The sequence below is a fragment of the Schistocerca serialis genome, chromosome 9 (genome assembly GCF_023864345.2).
Source record: "Schistocerca serialis cubense isolate TAMUIC-IGC-003099 chromosome 9, iqSchSeri2.2, whole genome shotgun sequence".
Lineage (NCBI taxonomy): Eukaryota > Metazoa > Arthropoda > Insecta > Orthoptera > Acrididae > Schistocerca > Schistocerca serialis.
The window spans coordinates 138,731,194-138,749,493 of NC_064646.1; positions in this window are offsets into that span (position 1 = coordinate 138,731,194).

Below are 18,300 nucleotides of genomic sequence, written 5' to 3' on the forward strand. Positions count from 1 at the left end.
TATGGATTGTTTTTACAGTAAAAACGAAAACAAATTACTTGGAAAAAAGTCAGTGATACATTTTTGTTTAGCAGATGTTATTCTAGATGTAGCTGCAGTGTCCCATTTTTTTATCCACAGAACGTCCATTGGAGTTGAAGTTTGATTCTGTTCGATGTATTGAAGGGCGATGTCAAAAGCGTTTTTTGCATTGTTGTGTGAAATCTGGGTGGGGGGTTCGTCTTCGCCGTCCGAGTCCTCATTCACAGTTTCCTGGCTAACAGCGGCAACAATCTGGTCGTCATTGAGTTCTCCAAAAGTGTCACAGGCTTTGTCACATTCGTTGATCCACTCTTCAACTTCATTGGCAGGGACGTTCGGCTCCAGAGTTTGTAGATCTTTAACGATTTCCAGTGTGTCGTTTTTCTCATCTTCGGTATGCTCATTTTCAGTGGCCAAAGCTTACGCCACGATTTACGGAGTGTGTCAGGTTTCAGTTCATCCCATGCTGCAGCGATTGTGTAGATAGCATCTTTGATGTTCAGGAATTTCATTGCCTCAAACAAGTTATGACCTCCTTCAGATTTTTCCAAGACTGAGCTGATATACTTTCTGCGATATCGCCTTTTTCACCATTCGATAACGTCCAGATCCATTGGTTGGATGAGTGTGGTCACATTAGGAGGCAGAAAGAGAGCTTTTAAGTCCCCTTTCACCAAATCTTCCTCGAATGGATGTGATGGTGCGTTATCCAAAAGCAGTAGAGCACGAACAGGCAGATTTTTTTTGCTTCAAGTCTTTTTCGACCGATGGCACAAACTCTTCGAAAAACTAGGATTTAAAAAGGTTGCAGTCCATCCAAGCAGATTTTTGATTGCGGTAATAAACCGGCAAGGAAGATAAGTTTATATTTTTGAATGCCCTTGGCTTCTTAGCTTTGCCAATGACGAACAAGGGGAGCTTGTGGGTACCATCTGCGTTACTACAAGGAATAACTGTTATTCTATCTTTCATAAGTTTCGTTCCTACCACGGATTCATTTGAAGCCGCGAGCGTTTTTGCTGGCAACATTTTAAAGTTCAGCCCTGTCTTGTCGATGTTATACACTTGGCAGGGTAACAGTTCATTTTCTTCTACAATTTCTTGAAACTTAACGGAAAACTCCTTAGCAGCTGCGGCATCGGCAGATAGTTTTTCACCGGAAATAGAAACAAATTGGACACCATGACGAGTTTTCCAACGATCAATCCAGCCTTCACTGGCAGTAAATTTACTTTCGGCTTCCAGTTTTTTGTACAAAACTATCGCTTTTTCTTTGAGAATTGGCCCGGATATTGGAGATCCTTTCCTTCTTTCTTCACAAAACCACATCCACAATGCGTTATCAAGCAGTTCAAGTTTAGGCTTTTTTAATGTTTTGCGATTCTTCAGAGTGTTTTCACCATCAGTCGTAACTGTATAGAATTCAATGTCTTCCCTATTCTTCCTCCAATCCTTAATTGTCGTAAAACCTACGTTCAGTTCCTTTGCAATTTTTTGGAGCGATTCTCCTTCGTCCAGTCTTTGTAGCACTGCTAATTTTTCATTTAGTGAAAGAGTTACGTGCTTACGTTTGAATCCAGACATGTTGAAAAACAGACAACTGTACACACAATGAATCTACAGTAATAAGTACTGTAGAGAACACGGAATAAAGCAAACGACGACGTTTTTTAATCCCAACAAAGGATAAAACTGCACAATAACGCACGGTATAAAAATATGCACAACGATAGACACAACAACAATGGCCCGACAGGCGTCCAGTCAGTGATAAGTCGGCACAGGCTCGCGAGCCTGAGCATGGTCGGACTAACCGGAGTGACGGACCATCCAAGGTCGGATTAGAGTGGTTCTACTGTACACACTAGTTATCGCCTCGCCACGCAAGCGACAGCACTGAGTGGATGTTTGGAGACGATAGTGTTGGGATGGCACAGTATGGTATGGCAGGGCACAACACCCACTCCCACGTGACATTTCAGTACCAGGAGGCTAGCCCAACAGGTGGCCCGCCGCCGCCGCCCCCCGCCCCCCTCTTCCTACTCCGTCACCCATCCACCGAAACGCCTATTCATTAGCCTAAGCTAATCTGACAAGGGAAGATCGTTTTATGTCTCGTTTAGTGAGGAGAAATATATACCAGCACGTGTCGGATTTAGACAGCGCGGAGATCAGAACATATAGAGACAGCAAGTTACCATTCCGTGATATTGCTGCTCGCGTTGGTCGGAACCCCACGACTTCCACACGAACACGTAATCGATGGGTTCAGCCGTGCCATACTGAACGCTGCGCAGAATCTCGGGGACACCATGCGATTGGTACCCGATAGGACGGGCACTTTATTCACTCGGTTGTGCAGGATCGTCAGCGACGTCACGTAACTAGAGTCGGGAATATGTTGTTTGCAGAAAAAAACAAAAAAAACAGCGCCGGGAGCACCACCAGCTGCGAGCACGACTACTATTATTGGACAAGTACAGGGGGGCACGCCGATAGTGGTGCGTACGACTATAACGCTCGACGCTTCAGTGGCACCATGTCATCTTTTCAGAGGAGTCGCTGTTATCCACACAGCATAACGATGGACACACTCGTGAGCTGAGGCTTCAAAAGGAAGGGATGTTACCAGCCAGACTGCTTTAATCATCGTCATACGTGCCCAGCACCTGGCGTATTGGTATGGGATATTACAGAGTACCCAATAAAATCACTAACTTGGTAGTTTGGGCACGTCTCTGACGTATTGAGGCACTTGGCAGCACTCTGTTACAGGCCTCCATGATGTCATCGGATAATGCGTTGCCCACAACACTCGCTAGAAGACATGGACAGAAAGTTCAAACAGCATGAGATTGCATGAGACCCGATTGCTCGCCTAGTTTGACCCGTTGCTGCCGCCAGATGTGGCAGTTCCGTTAACTCAATTTCGCAAATGGTCCACCTCCAAATCACCTACTATAGCATACACGCAAACAAGTAAAGTTTCGATGCTCCCTAGCCTTCCCGCTAGTAATCGGATAACGTGCCAGTTAATTTAGAAATGGACTCGAATATATTCTGACGACGCTTAAATAAGATCAAACAATTATTCTAGAATTTGTAAATCTGTGGTAAGTTCGTATAGGACCAAACTGCTGAGGTCATCGGTCCCTAGGCTTACACACTACTTAATCTACCATTGGCTAAGAACAACGCGCGCGCGAACTGGAACCTCCGACGGGGGGAACCGCGCGAACCGTGGTAAGGCGCCCCAGACCACGCGGCTACCCCGCGCGGCCAATTATGCTGCCTTCCTGAAGTGTTTACAGTGCCGTTTCCGATTTTTCCCATGTCCCCCATCATCTTGTCTTCTCCCCTATATCGTTTCACAGCTGGACTAGGTAATTTTCTTTTTGTAGAACCTTTTTTCCGTTTGATGTCAAAAGTTTGTGGGCTAAGTACGTTCACGGGATACGTTTAGCTTGTTTATACCTATGGTTTTCACGTAATTCAAAATACGTTTTGAAGAAAGTGGCAAGCAAAAGCGCAAAACACTACCATCAAATTATATATAGAAGTCGTCGAGCAGCTTAAGACAGATAATCGTCACTATCTTCTAAAGGCTATGCATTGTTGTTGCAACGACTCCGGTGTAATTTGTATTATCCTTCAAATTTCTTAATAATTTTGAGACTTGGTTACCTGCACTTCACTTCGCCTTGGTTCTCTTTCTCACGATATTTTATTTCCGTCCAACTGGTTCTTACTAGTCTTCACCAAAGCCACATCTCAGTATCACTTATACTAAGCGTTATATTCTGTTTTCAGCAGTGTTAAGTTTTCACGCCCTTACAGAAGCATGACCCAAATGAATTTCTTCGTAAATTGCTTTTTTGTCTTTTCCTTTCGAAATAACTCATTCGCAGGTACTAGCCTTTCTCACATAGAAAGCACGTTTTGATCGTTGGTAAGGTCTCCGAATCACAAAATTTGTCACTTTTTTTCTATTTTATACCTAAAAATCTTGTAACAGTTGCAATCGTTTTTTTATTTGCTGCCTGCTGTGAGATGCTACCAATTCGGACTAATTCGAGTGAGTCTCAGTCCGAATTGTTGAAAGCAAGAATTACAGAAATATTTTCTGAAGTTATGTCAAACTGTAATTCGGATTATAACACAGTGTTACAGTAACGGAACTGTAGTTCTTGAAATACTTCGCACTATATTCAATTTAAATACAGTTTTGACTGATCGCGGAGATGGAATATAAAACAACTCTTCATGATGGATTCGGCATGAAGGATTCATCGTCGTTGCGTGCTTGCTATCAAAATAAGGGGGGAGCAGATGGGAAAGAACAGGGTGCGGAATACATATTACAATGAACAACCTTGTCACGAATCATGTCGGGTACTGTAAGGTGGCGTTTCATTTCGCTAATTCAGAGTTACTTGAGTCTGAATTTGTGAGGGTTTATTATATCATAATTTTTTTACGTAACTTCACAGCGGCTGTAAATTTAAAAATTAAGTTATGCTTACGTTTCTCACTGTCATCTACTAACGAACATAAAACTCAAATTTAATGCGCGGAAAGGGCATTCCGTTGACTTTAACGACACATGTATTTTGCTTCGATAATTGTCATAGATTTTTCTATGGACAGTTCACTTATCTGATTGGGTGTCAGTTGTGTCATACGTCTCTACGCGAGATTTCCACACTCCTAGACATCCATGGGTCCACTGTGTCCAATATGATGAAGTGGAAACATGACGGGACACGTACAGCACAAAAGCGTACAGGCCGACCTCGTCTGTTGACTGACAGAGACCGCCGACAGTTGAAGAGGCTCGCAATGTATAATACGCAGACACCTATCGAGACCATCACACAGGAATTCCAAACAGCATTAGGATCCACTGCAAGTACTATGACAGTTAGGCGGGAGGTGAGAAAACTTGGATTTCATGGTCGAGCGGCTGCTCATAAGCCACACATCACGCCGGTAAATGCTAAACGACGCCTCGCTTGGTGTAAGGAGCGTAAACACTGGACGACTTAACAGTGGAAAAACGTGTGGAGTGACGAATAACGGCACACAATGTGGCAATCCAATGGCAGGGTGTAGGTATGGCGAATGCCCGGGGGCACATCAGCCAGCGTGTGCAGCGCCAACAGTAAAATTCGGAGGTGGTGGTGTTATGGTGTGGTCGTGTTTTTCATGGAGGGGACTTGCACCCCTTGTTGTTTTGCGTTGCACTATCACAGCACAGGCCTACATTAATGTTTTAAGCACCTTCTTGCTTCCCACTGTTGGAGAGCAATTCGGGGATGGCGATTTCATCTTTCAACACGATCGAGCACCTGTTCATAATGCATGGAGTGGTTACATGACAAAAACGTCACTGTAATGGAGTGGCCTGCCCTGCTCAGAGTCCCCACTTGAATGCTATAGAACACCTTTCGGATGTTTTGAATCGCCGATTTCGTGCCAGGCCTCACCGATCGGCTTCGATACCTCTTCTCAATACAGCACTCCGTTAAGAATGGGGTGCCATTCCCCAAGAAACCTATCTCGTGATGCAACGTATACCTGCGAGAGTGGAAGCTGTCATCAAGGCTAAGGGTGAGCGAACACCATATTGAATTCCAGCATTACCGATGGAGGGCGCCATGAACTTTCATTTTCAGCCAGGAATTCGGATACTTTTGATTACATAGTGTAAGTCAAGTAACAGGTGAAATTGCAACCACATTTGCCAGGACTGCAAGGAACGCAATCTCGCGCTACGCAGTGGCAAAGCGACTGTAGTGAGGTGGTCTCGTTGCCCACGACCAGCATGTAAAGTTCCGTTGACACTCGGATAGCTGCATGATAGTTTTCGATGGTGCCAAGAGGATAGGTTGTGGAACAACGATGATTGGGGTCGCGAGCTCTTCTGCGATGTGTGCTGATGCAGTCTGAGTAACGATTCTGGACATACGCTTATGTGGCGCGAAGTGGAACGCGTAATGCACTCAGGAACACTGTCGAACGTGATAATTTTATTGGTCCAGATGTTAGGGTGTGGGAGGCATAATGTTTCATCAGCGTACTGACCTCCAGATCTTTGAACACGGTACACTCAACGGTCACTGCTAATCTGACACTGTGTTCCTTCCCCATGGGGGTCTTGACGGATGTATTCGACCATGACTCTTTGTTATGAATGACAATGCTCGACGCACCGAACAGTGTAGATGTAGCAGCTTTTGGAAAGAGAGGATATTCGGCGAATGAACTGGCTTGCTCACTACCCAAAATTAACTCCGTTGGGGAGACGTAGTTTGGCATGCAGCTGCTCTGGTGGATTAATGGGAAAGTCTTCTTCCCGAACTTGGAGCTAGCATGGGAACACGTGGCAGACATACTTCGCCGTCCGTGGTGACCACACACCCTATTAAGAACCATGTCCCACCTTCTGTAACATCCCGGCAATAATCGTCACGGTGGCTGTAGTGTCACTCTTATCTTTGAATAAGTGTCATTTGCGTTCGTCTCACTGCATATTTCTTTGAGCCACCACGTATACTACACTGCAGCTGTTCTTTCTATCTGTGATCAAAATTTCATCGAACTATGTTACTTAGCAATGACATACCATCCGAAAGCTACTTTCGTCGTTAAGTTTTGCGCACCAGTGTATTTTGTAGGCACTGGGCGCTAAAGTGAAATGGTCAGGACGAAGCATCGGAGTGATGATATCGTGTATATAGTGAATCGCGGTTAAGAGGATATGTAGCTCCCGGAGCAGAAAGCGCAGATTGGCTCGTGGGAGGAATTGCGCGGGTTCGCGGTGGCGACCTTCGCGGCGCTAATTACCGTTGCGCAACGGGAAGTGGCGGTGGCGGCCGCTGGTCCTGCGGAGAGAAACTAGCCGTGTCGTGAGTCAGCGCCTGCAGCCCAGCCCAACTGAGCTCGGCTCGGCTCGCCAGTGGCTACCCGGAAGGCGTGCGCCGAAGAGGGACCTGTTTCCCTGTCCGTGTCCCTGCGCCGTGTCCCGCCCAGCCGATAGCTATCTGTCCCAGTGCGCCGCTGCCACTTTCTTGCTCGCCCGAGTCGCTACTTCTAGGTACTCTGACACCAGTGTGTCCAAACACCGTCACTCTAATAACGCCAGCCGTATCTCTGCAGCCACAACACACAGTTAGTGGTACCAGCACCGACAAAAGCAGTTCAACACTTTGAAGGGAGGGTCCGATGTAGATGCGAATCCATGCTTACCGTAATTTCACAACATTTCGCAGACAGGGCCGGGTTTTTAAGTGTTACTGTACTTCCTTAGGCGTAAAGGTATCTTCCTATTAGGTTTCTGATACAGATTAGAAAATTTCGTCAACTGAAAGTTTGTTTTGTTTCTAACCAAACATGTTTCTCCTGTGTATACTACGCATCATCAGGGGCCTGTAATATAAAGAAAATTACTTAATTATACATACATGTTGGGTGTATACTGATTCCTGGTAGCACTTCTAAATCATCTGTTTACAAATGTGTGGTTGTGAGTTATCAGGTACTTCAATTTTTCTGTTCTTTTTATGTATTACCGAATGTCATTGAAGTTACGGCTGTATTTCTTTATGATGTTACACATAGCTAGAGATGCGCAAAGTAACTTGGACTTAACGCCCTTTACTTGGCAAGTACTGACTCGTTACGCAGGATAGTTATTTAAAATAGGTTAGGCGTCTCTTAGCTGGACCAAAACTTAACGCTTTGGCTGCTGGGAGCGAGTATAAGGTACTCTACCGATCCCGTCGCTCTTAGTATTCCCTACGACAGACAAAAATTTCAGTGCACATATTGTGTCCGTTAAACACTGTAACTTATGCACGCTGTTACTGCCTAAACCATATTGTATGATAGCACAATTGTATATCATATGTTATTTTACCTCATTTCGATGTATTCAGTGTAGAGTGTAGACCAACGTACTAAGAATTAATTTTCTATTACTGCCCGTGGGTGAAGTACTGGCGAGCTTGAAACAACCACCGAAGATTGTAGTGAGCGGGTAATTAGACACATTTGAATTCTGTACCCTTAAGAAAACTGTATCAACAGTGGGTAAATTTCTGCCAGTATTGAAGAACAAGATAAACCAGGGTTTAAGTGCTACCTCCTTGACAAACGTATTAAACACCGTGGACCTGAAGTGAAAGAAGGTAGACAATAAGACACTTCCTTAACAAACGCGCAGACGTAGCGTCCTGGCGCCCTCATTTCTTAGCGCAAAAGATACACTATAGAGGAGCTGGCATCGAAACCTATTTAGATGAGACGTGGATAGAAAATAACCTCAGCTGTGGTAAATGCTGCGGAGCGAAGGAGTGACGGATGTTTAAGCATGCGGAAGAGTCTCCAGAACGTTCCATTATAGGAAGTGTATGTAAAAAAAAAAAAAAAAAAGTTGAACCCCATTGTTGGACTAAATCCACGCAAAGTGGCTATTAGTGGCAAAATGAATTCCGCAAACTTTCACAGATGATATGAGGTGGTGCATTCGTACCTTCCATCACGATCAATTATTGCGTTGGATAATGCGCCATACCAATGCAGGCAGGTCGAAAAATTGTCAAATATAACACCCAAGATTACGGTGATAGAGTGGTTACAGAATATCCGATGGTACCATAACATTTGGAAGTAGATTTATTTTCTCAAAACAGGCGCGCCAGAGACTCACTTGACCTCGACCAATGGACCACCGCTGAAGGTCATAAAGTTATCAGAGTGCCGCCTTACAACTGCGATCTGAATGGTGTTGAGTTTGCATGGGGCGAATTAAAAAAAAGAAAAAGAAAACTCAGAGCGGAGCATGACAGAATATATCTGCCGCAAATAAAATAAGAAAACCCCCACCAACGCTCCCTACCAGTAAGCCACCACCGAGAGCTGGGAAGCCTACTGCCGAAACGTGCACGGTTAGCAGGAAGATTACTACACTCATGCTCATAAATTAAGGGTAATGTTGATGCATGGTGAAACAACGCTCTGGAGGGCGGTTCGCGGGTTTAAATCACCTCGGGGTATGACCATGCGGTGCATTCGAGTGCGGTCGTCGCATGGTGGCGCTGGCAGCAATCCACATAGGCAGAGGTGTGTTGGTGCATGTCAGTGTGCGGTGCAGCGAGTAGGTGTGCAGACGTTTTCAGACGTGCTAATGGTGACAATGCATTGGAAATGGCTCAAAGAACACACATTGGTGACGTTATGAGGGGTAGAATATTAGGGCGACTGGAGGCTGGTCAAACACAGCATGTCGTAGCGCAGGCCCTCTGTGTGCCACAAAGTGTGATCTCAAGATTATGACAACGATTCCACCAGACAGGAAACGTGTCCAGGCGCTACAGTACGGGACGTATACAATGTACAACACCACAAGAAGACCGATATCTCACCACCAGTGCCCGCAGACGGCCACGGAGTACTGCAGGTAGCCTTGCTCGGGATCTTACCGCAGCCACTGGAACAGTTGTCTCCAGACACACAGTCTACAGACGACTGAACAGACATGGTTTATTCGCCCGGAGACGTGCAAGGTGCATTGCACTGACCCCTGGTTACAGGAGAGCCCGGTGTCAAGAACACAGTACATCGTCATTGGAACAGCGGTTCCAAGTTATGTTCACAGATGAGTCCAGGTATAGCCTGAACAGTGGTTCTCGCTGAGTTTTCATATGGCGTGAACCAGGAACCAGATACCAGCCGCTTAATGCCCTTCAAAGGGACCTGTATGGAGGTCGTAGATTGGTGTGGGGTGGGATTATGATTTGTGCACGAACACCCCTGCATGTCTTTGACAGAGGAACTGTAACAGCTCAGGTGTATCGGGACGTCATTTTGCACCAGCCCTCCTTTCCAGAGTGCAGTGGGTCGCATCTTCCTCCAGATAGATGATAACGCACTATCCCAGGGAGTTGCCATCGTGGAGGAGTACCTTGAAACAGAAGATATCAGGCGAATGGAGTGGCCTGCCTGTTCTCCAGACCTAAACCCCATCCAACACGTCTTCAAACCCCTAGGACACTTCAGGAGCTCCGACAGGCATTGGTGCAAGAAAGGTAGGCTATACCCCAGCAGCTGCTCGGTCACCTGATCCAGAGTATGCCAACCCGTTGTGCGGCCTGTGTATGTGTGCATGTTGATACTATCCGATCTTTATATCGGAGTATATGCGCAGGAAACAGTAGCGTTTTGTAGCACATGTGTTTCGGGACGGTTTTCTCAACTTATCACCAATACCGTGGACTTACAGATCTGTATCGTGTGTGTTCCCCATGTGTCTACGCTATTAGCGCCAGTTTTGTGTAATGCCACGCTGAGGAGCACCACATTCTGCAATTGTTCTTAATTTGAGGATGAGTGCAGGAGCACGACGGGACAGTGTGATGCGAATCGCCGTAAGGCATGCCCAGGCGGCAGCACCGCAGAATCCGAAGACTCCCGCAGAGATACGGCCACAGACGATGGTAGTGGAAGCCACGAATAGTTCCGTGGAATTTTACTGCTACCTATTACGAGGGAGGATCGGAAAGTAACGCACATTAATTTGGCTCCACTGATATTGCAGCTGGAATGTTGAAATTATCCGACGTTATAGTTTGAAATTTGGGCCACAAAGTATATTTTGTTTCCATGTGCATCTGTAGCGAGAACAGCCTGAATTACAAAACAAACATGGCGCTCATGGTATTGTCGTCAATTTGTGATGAGCCGTGAAATGTGGTTCGATCTTTGTGGGCCAAAGGTCATAAACCAAGTGAAATTCGTAGGAAAATGTGAGCCGTGTATGGGGACGACTCTGGGCCGTAGCAATGTCCCTAGTTGGTGTGCATTCTTCCAAGAGGGCCGTGTGAACCTTAGTGATTCGCCACGCTCCAGGACTCGGGTAACAGCTGAGAACCCACAGAACATCAGAGCCATGGGGGTAGCAATTTTGAACGACAGGCATTTGGAAATGTGAGCCGTATCGCAACAGTTCAACATCTCCTATGGTGCGGTGTACGATATTGCTCATCACATGCTGAAAATCCGTAAAGTTGGTGCTCGCTGGGTGCCTAAGAACCTGATTGACGATCACAAGGGCCAGCGAATGATAAGCCTGAATCACTTAACACGTTACGCTGCAGAAGGGCAGGACTTTCTGAAAGGAAACCTCACTGGTGACGAGTCGTGGGCGTACCACTACATACCCGAAACCAAGCAGGCCCCTATTGAAAGGAAATGCGCTGGTTCCCCAGTATGAAAGAAATTCAGAATGACTCAGTCTGCTAGGATAGCGCTTGTGACAGTGTTATGGAATACGCGTTGTTACTGGTGGGCTTTTCAGAACACAGGACCACTGTGAGCGCTGCAGCATACATTGAAACTGTGGTAAAGTTGCGTCGTGCCCTTCGTGACAAACGCTACAACGTTGATGATAACGTCTTCATGACATTGCTCGCCCCAATGTTGCTGCTCCTGTTCGTGATAAAATAGCCAGATTTCAGTGGGAGGTGCTCCAGCATCCACCGTACAGTCCGGATCTTGCACCGCCAGACTTTCATCTGTTTGGTGCCATGCAGAAATTCCTGGCCGGGCATTGCTTTGCGACAGATGTGGAAGTGAAATCAGCAGTCTGGATTTGGCTATACTCTAACCAAACGGACTTCCACGAACACGGCGTACTGAAACTGGAAGCAATATGGGAAAAATGTATTGAGAACGTTGGTGACTGTGTAGAAAATTTGGTTAAATATGTAAGTACATGCGTGATTTTTTGTTACCTATTAAACTTTCGGGTAATAAATTATTGTGCATTAACTTGGCGACCTTCCCTCGTACTTAGTAACACTTGACTTTCTTTTTCTTTCAAGTATTACTTACTTCATGGCTGTGAGATTCCGTTTACTTAGACATTTAGGTGATGCATACTGTCGTGTCACTTCTCCGATGCATTAACCGATTATATATTAGTATCTTCTGTGAGCTATAATCTGGCTGCTCTGGAAGGAGGGGGCAAGTCTTTTCCTAGCAGCCCGTGTGCTAAGAGCTAACTGCAAGCTTTCGCGCCCGGCAACTTCCGCCAGTGTCAGTTTAGCCGTCCATCCGCATCACATACACGCCAACTCACTCTTACCCAGGCTGCTGACTTTTAGTGAGCGACAGACTTAAAAATGAGGAGACAGTGGCCAGGTGCGCTCAACAGCGTGGGAGTAGAACTTCGAATGTTCGAAGATGCTGCTGCTTGGAAACGACATTGTGCGTAAACGCTTGTCACCCCGGATGGTGTGCTTCTCGGTTAATGTTTCCAGATCCATTTTGCAGAGTTAGCGACTAATCGTTTAAAAAACAATTGTTGAGAGATAGACGTAAAAGTGGGAACAGAGATAAGAAGGAGACTAAATTTTTCAGTCACTATATAAGTATTATTGTGAATGAAGTCAGTACACTGGTGCAACTACACTTACTGGAAAAATAAAGGTGCTTCTTAAAGTTTCTAGTTTGAAAAGTTGTCATAAAACTGCACTACTGTCGGTAAAAAGTGAAACAGAATCGGTGGTCTGCAACACGTCACGGTAAGAGAACGCATGGAACGGGAGAACTGCAATCAGTTATTTAAGTGGCAGAGAGGTAGCGTGCAAGTAGGTCCAACAACGTCCTCTTTTTGTGAGACTGGAGATGTCAGTGTTACGCAACGCTCAGTCGGTGCGGAGCTGTCATATGAAGTGAAGTGGAAAGTGTAACGAAGTGCCACGATGTCTCGCCGTCATCACAGGGTGAAATAATGGCACGTGAGTGCGTTCGAACGGGATAAAATGACTGATCTCCGGGACGCGGGTCTGTCGTTCCGTGACATTGCGACTCGTAGTAAAGGTCATGCTGCTTCACAAGTGACGCGTATATGGAACCAGTGGAGAGAAGAGGATCGTACACAGCGCCGACAGGGTACTGGACGACATAGTGTGACCACAGCGCGATATGACAGCCGTCTTGCCCGCTAGCCCGTAACGGACAGAACAGCTGGCGTGACGGTGGAGCACCGCAACGGACGTGGACATGTCTGGGTCGACGGTTAGATATCGTCTTCTCAGATTGGACTAATAGCAGGCATGCCATTGTGACTGCTTCCGTTGACCAGAGCCGACAAACGTCGCAGACTGCAATGACACGTGAACGCAGAGACCGGCGTGCTGTGGCAAAACATGGTGTTTTCGGACGAGTCTCGCTTCAGTTTGTCCTACAGTGACGGCTGCATACCCGTCCGACGCCGCCACGGTGAACGCAGTCGGGCAGACTACTATTGAGCGGTGTAGCGGACATAAGCCCAATGTGATGGTTTGGGGCGCTATTGCCTATAACGCAGGATCTCGCCTCCTATGCCTTGAGGGCAATCAGAACAACTACCGCTACATCAAGGAGGTTTTACAGCCCCAGGCACTGCCCCTCCTGCAGACCCTTCTACTTGCCGTGTGTTAGCACGACAACGCCTAGCCGCATGTGGCGAGGAATATGGAAGCCTTCTTACAAGAACGACTGGTACCAATACTTCCCTGGCCTGTCCGTTCTCCTGACAAATCGCGCATAGAATGTCTGGGATATTGCCCGTCGGCAACTTGTTCGTCCAAGTCGTCCTGAAGCCACAGTTGATGCTTTGTGAACGAGTTTGCAAACTGCGTGGCAGAGTATTCTACTGCAGCATATTCAGGCCCTCTTTGATTCCATGCCACGACGTCTAACCGCTTTGATTGCAGCACGTGGTGGCGCTATGCCGTACTGAATTTCCACAGCCAGAGTGCATGTAAAAGTCTGTAAATCTGATTATTTGTGTAGTGTCATGTCCCTAATCGGTGGAATAAATTTCGTTGTGATAACATCGCTCGCTCTTAAGTGTTTCATTTTCTCCAAACAGAATGTGATCTGACCCCTGAATGTGCCACACAGAGTATTTGCGAAACTCTTTGGACCACGGTAATTGGGTTTGTGTTTTGCAGCCCAGTAATTGTGACTGCTGGGTGCCATTTAACTAACAATAAATCAATTCGTGCATATCAGAGCCCTACGCTACAATGGTTTTCTCGTAGCAGACATCGCCTTGACTACATAGTGTGTAGTTGGAGAAGTTAATGTCTGTCTCCAAATGTATGGAAATGTAATTCATTGAAAAAAAAAAAAAGAGTTGTAAAGTACATGCTGGTTATCGTTCGATTTTATAACAAAGCAACAAGATAGTTACGTGCATCCTTGAAGGCGTGCAGTAAAAACAGTGTCAATATTTTACAGAAACATAAAACTGGATTTCCTAATAAATGTGACTCAGTCGCCTGCAAAAAATTCTTAATTAAAAAACGGGATTAAAGAATTAAATTCGAAGAAATATACATACAATAAAAAATGACGTGCTTGGCATTCCTTAATAATTATAATGAAAATTTGAAAACGGAAGACAGACCAATATTAAAACTTGTTAGTGCAGTTAATATACCTAAATAGCTTCTCTTCAAATTTTTTGTATCTTGTCTCGAAATAAGCACACATGCTGAAGCTTAGGTACACAGAACGAGGGAGCTGAGAACGTCAGTGAGCAGTGTGCAGGCGCCTTGAAAGCCCTTCCGCGTAATGTTTGTTACTGCAAACGAAAGTACGAAACTAACAAATCAGCGGGCAAGAGTGGGATCATAACCATTGAATTGGGAGTATTAATTCACATAATGTCCACCTAACCAGGTGAAGCCATTATTTTTCGTGTTTGGAGATAGCTTCCAGTCTAATCGTATCACATCTGTAAATGTTGGTTTCCTCTGAGGCTGCATTTATCTGGTTTTCATAGTCGAATTCCATACCAGTGTTTGGTACTTCCATATGACGTTATATGGTATCGTTTTCCTAAAATTGCGCTGTTCGCAGAACGTTGTTCCTAGCTTTAAGTTATAAAGTCTCTCGTCGGTAGGCTCAGTTCACTGACTAAGCGATGCTAAGCCGCTCTGATGTTAAGTCTTCAAGTTCTTGGCCTGCTGTTCCATTTCGATGGGTTTCTTCATGGAGTTTTTCGTTAGTGCGTTCTGCATCTTACTGGTGATACTTTCTCGCGAATTTGTTCCTAAGTTTTCGCACATAATCCAGCATAAGTCACATTAATTGGAGACTTGCCCGTAGGGCTATAGTCATAAAGTTCTATCGCGACTCAACTACGGATAACTCCGTAGTAATCCAGAAGTGCAAGCTATGAAGGTCGTTGAGCAATTCGATTTTATACATTTTATTCCTAATCTCCCATGTGTAAGATTTAGCGTAGCAGTTCTAAAAGAAATTTAAAAATCTGAGCCCGTAACAGCTACCAAATGAGATTCTGTGTATACTGTCGAAGGCCTTTATTTTTGGCCCCTGTGTACCTCTGAGGACGCTGAATTTCATTTGACGATGGCTATTACACGATCCAGTAACTGTGAGCACTGCCTGTGTTCGACGTCAGCGTGAAGTGACCACTCACAGACGGCACGTGGCAGCGCTACCAATGGAAGGTATGCAAAAGTTTGTCCGGGGGACGTGGAAACAGTGCAGTCGTTTTCGTAACAGAGCGATTTATCTGACGTCCAAAAGGGCATGATCATTGGTTTTCGGGCCAAGGGTAGAAGCATCTCGGAAGCGGCTAAGAATTTAAGCTGTTAACGCGCCGCCGTGGTTAAATTATACCGTCATGGAAAAACGGTGCTATCCAAAACCGGCACCGAGGCAGGTATGGTGCACGACGGACCATAGGCGGTAAAGATGACAAAGACTGAAGATCTATACGAGCGAATAGACGTGTAACTGTCGATCAACTGACCGGCCAGATGAACGAAGGTCCCTTCAGGTAACGTTACTGCGTTCGGATCTCCGCAGTAGACGCCTGTTACATGAACCCATGCTGAATGCTGTTAATTTACGCCTAAGATCTGGAATGTGCACGCCAATGTCGCAACTGAACGTCCAATGAGTGGAGCCAGGTTGCCTTCTTAGGTGAATCATGTTTTGTCCCGCATTGGTGTGAAACATCTGAAAAGAAACACCCTGCAACAATTATCGGAACGACCCTGGCCGCAGGAGGGGGCGTTGTGGTGTGGGGGATGTTTACGTGCCTTTCTCTGGGCGATCTCGTCATTCTGGAAGGCAGAATGGATGAACAAAAGTATGCATCTATCCTTAGGGACCATGTACACCCCTACATGCAATTTGTTTCTCCTCGTCACGTTGGCATCAACCAGCGGAACAGTGCAACGTGTCACAGCTCGCTGTTTATGATTTTGTCGTACTCCCTTGGCTTCCAAACTCCCCGGATTTTACTCAATGGAGAATCTGTGGGACCACATCGATCGGGCGGTTCGCACCATGGATCCTCAACTGCGGAACGTAGCGCAGATGGCCGCGGCTTTGGAGTCGGCACGGATCCAGATCCATGTCGGTACCTCCCAGAACATCACTGACACCATTCCTCCACATCTGGCAGTGGTCCGCGCTGCGAAAGGTGGTTACTCAGGTTTTTGACAGATGGTCACAGTAATGTAGCTGGACAGAGTATTTACAAGTCGTGTTTTAGGTTTAATATCGCCAGCAATTAGATACACAGACGTGAACACAAAATGGCGACGTACGTATGAAAGACTGGTGTAGTTCAGTGAAATAAATTACCGGGTCAGTGGCGGCACCGGTGTGTGAACCTGGAGGAACGCGGATACGTCTTTCTCCTTTACCCTTTCTGCCCCTTCCAGCGGGCTCTCTTTGAGTTACGGAGCCCCTCACTCACATATCACGGGCTCGTTCATCACTTCACATCACATTACTGCGCAGCGAAACCTGTCCCTCTCTTTTTTCAGTGAAATGAATGCCGCGCAGCTAAAGTGAACGGGTCAGAAGCGGATTCCATACCGCGCAACAGGCGCCCTCCCCCTTCCTCCCCCTCCTACACACACACACACACACACACACACACACACACACACACACACAGCAGGTAGCACACGGAACGTTTACGCTCTCCTGTAGACAGAAGCAGCTAAGGGCAGTATGCGTCTTTGTACATACGACTGATCGTTACTGAATTTCGTGGAGAGACGGTGAATGGCATTTTGTTCGCGCTGTCGATCGTGAGCGAGACGACGTACGCTTTAGGAATTTCAATAGTAGATCATTCCGTGATGAAGGACGCGCCTCCCGCAGCGTTTCCTAGTGGATTTGGATCACCATCACCATAATGGTTGAGCCGTGGCGATAGTCCTTTTAGATTGTCCCCTGCCTTCTGTAGTTGTACGTGTTATGGCGCCCCATTTCCCTCCGTGTATCGATCGACCCTCCTTGCGAAACATCATATCTGGCGGTGCAGCGAGGTGGTGGCGGCGGATCGGAGAGGGAGCCACGTGCCTAATCCTTAAAAATGTTCTTCTATAAAGAGCAATAACTGATCGTGGACCTCATCAAACTTTTGTTTGAAAGTGGAGCACAGAGACTTTCAACTGTTTTGTTTGCACTATCCATTTCCATTAAAACTGAAAATACTTGAAGTTCAAATGGTTCAAAGCACCATCTGACTTAACAACTGAGGTCATCAGTCCCCTAGAACTTAGAACTAGCTAAACCTAACTAACCTAAGGACATCACACACATCCATGCCCGAGGCAGGATTCGAACCTGCGACTGCAGCAGCAGCGCGGTTCCGGACTGAAGCCCCGAGAACCGCTCGGCCACAGCGGCAGGCATACTTTAAGTACTTTCTGTTGCTGGGAAACCTAACGATTTATCAATAGTTGTTGCTTAACTGCAATATAGCCTGCAGTCCGTTTCACCGCATCTGCAAGAACATCCGAGATTACAGAGACGTCGACATTGTTATTATAATCGCTTAGTAAATTCTCTTCGACGTTCACAGCTCCTGGGATTTCTTGTACTTACAATTCAACAACAACACGGAGCTCACTAGTAATGAAACTGCGGGGCTCACAATCTCAGTCGACGTCACACTGACAATATTCTGAGTTCATTACTTCAGTAACAACCCTGTTTCCAGATAAAGGAATACCACTCAAGTACCTGTCAATATAAGGAGACTCACTCTGTTCATTACTTCAAATGGAGTAGAATTATTATGAAGTATACAGGCTGTACATAAATTATTTATTTTACAAGAACCAAACATTGTACAGATATAATACATATGTCATTTTGAAGAGAAACCCTTGACAGTTTTTATATACCCTCACAGCGTCGTTCGGTAATATGCCAATAGCGCTAGTCGCAAAC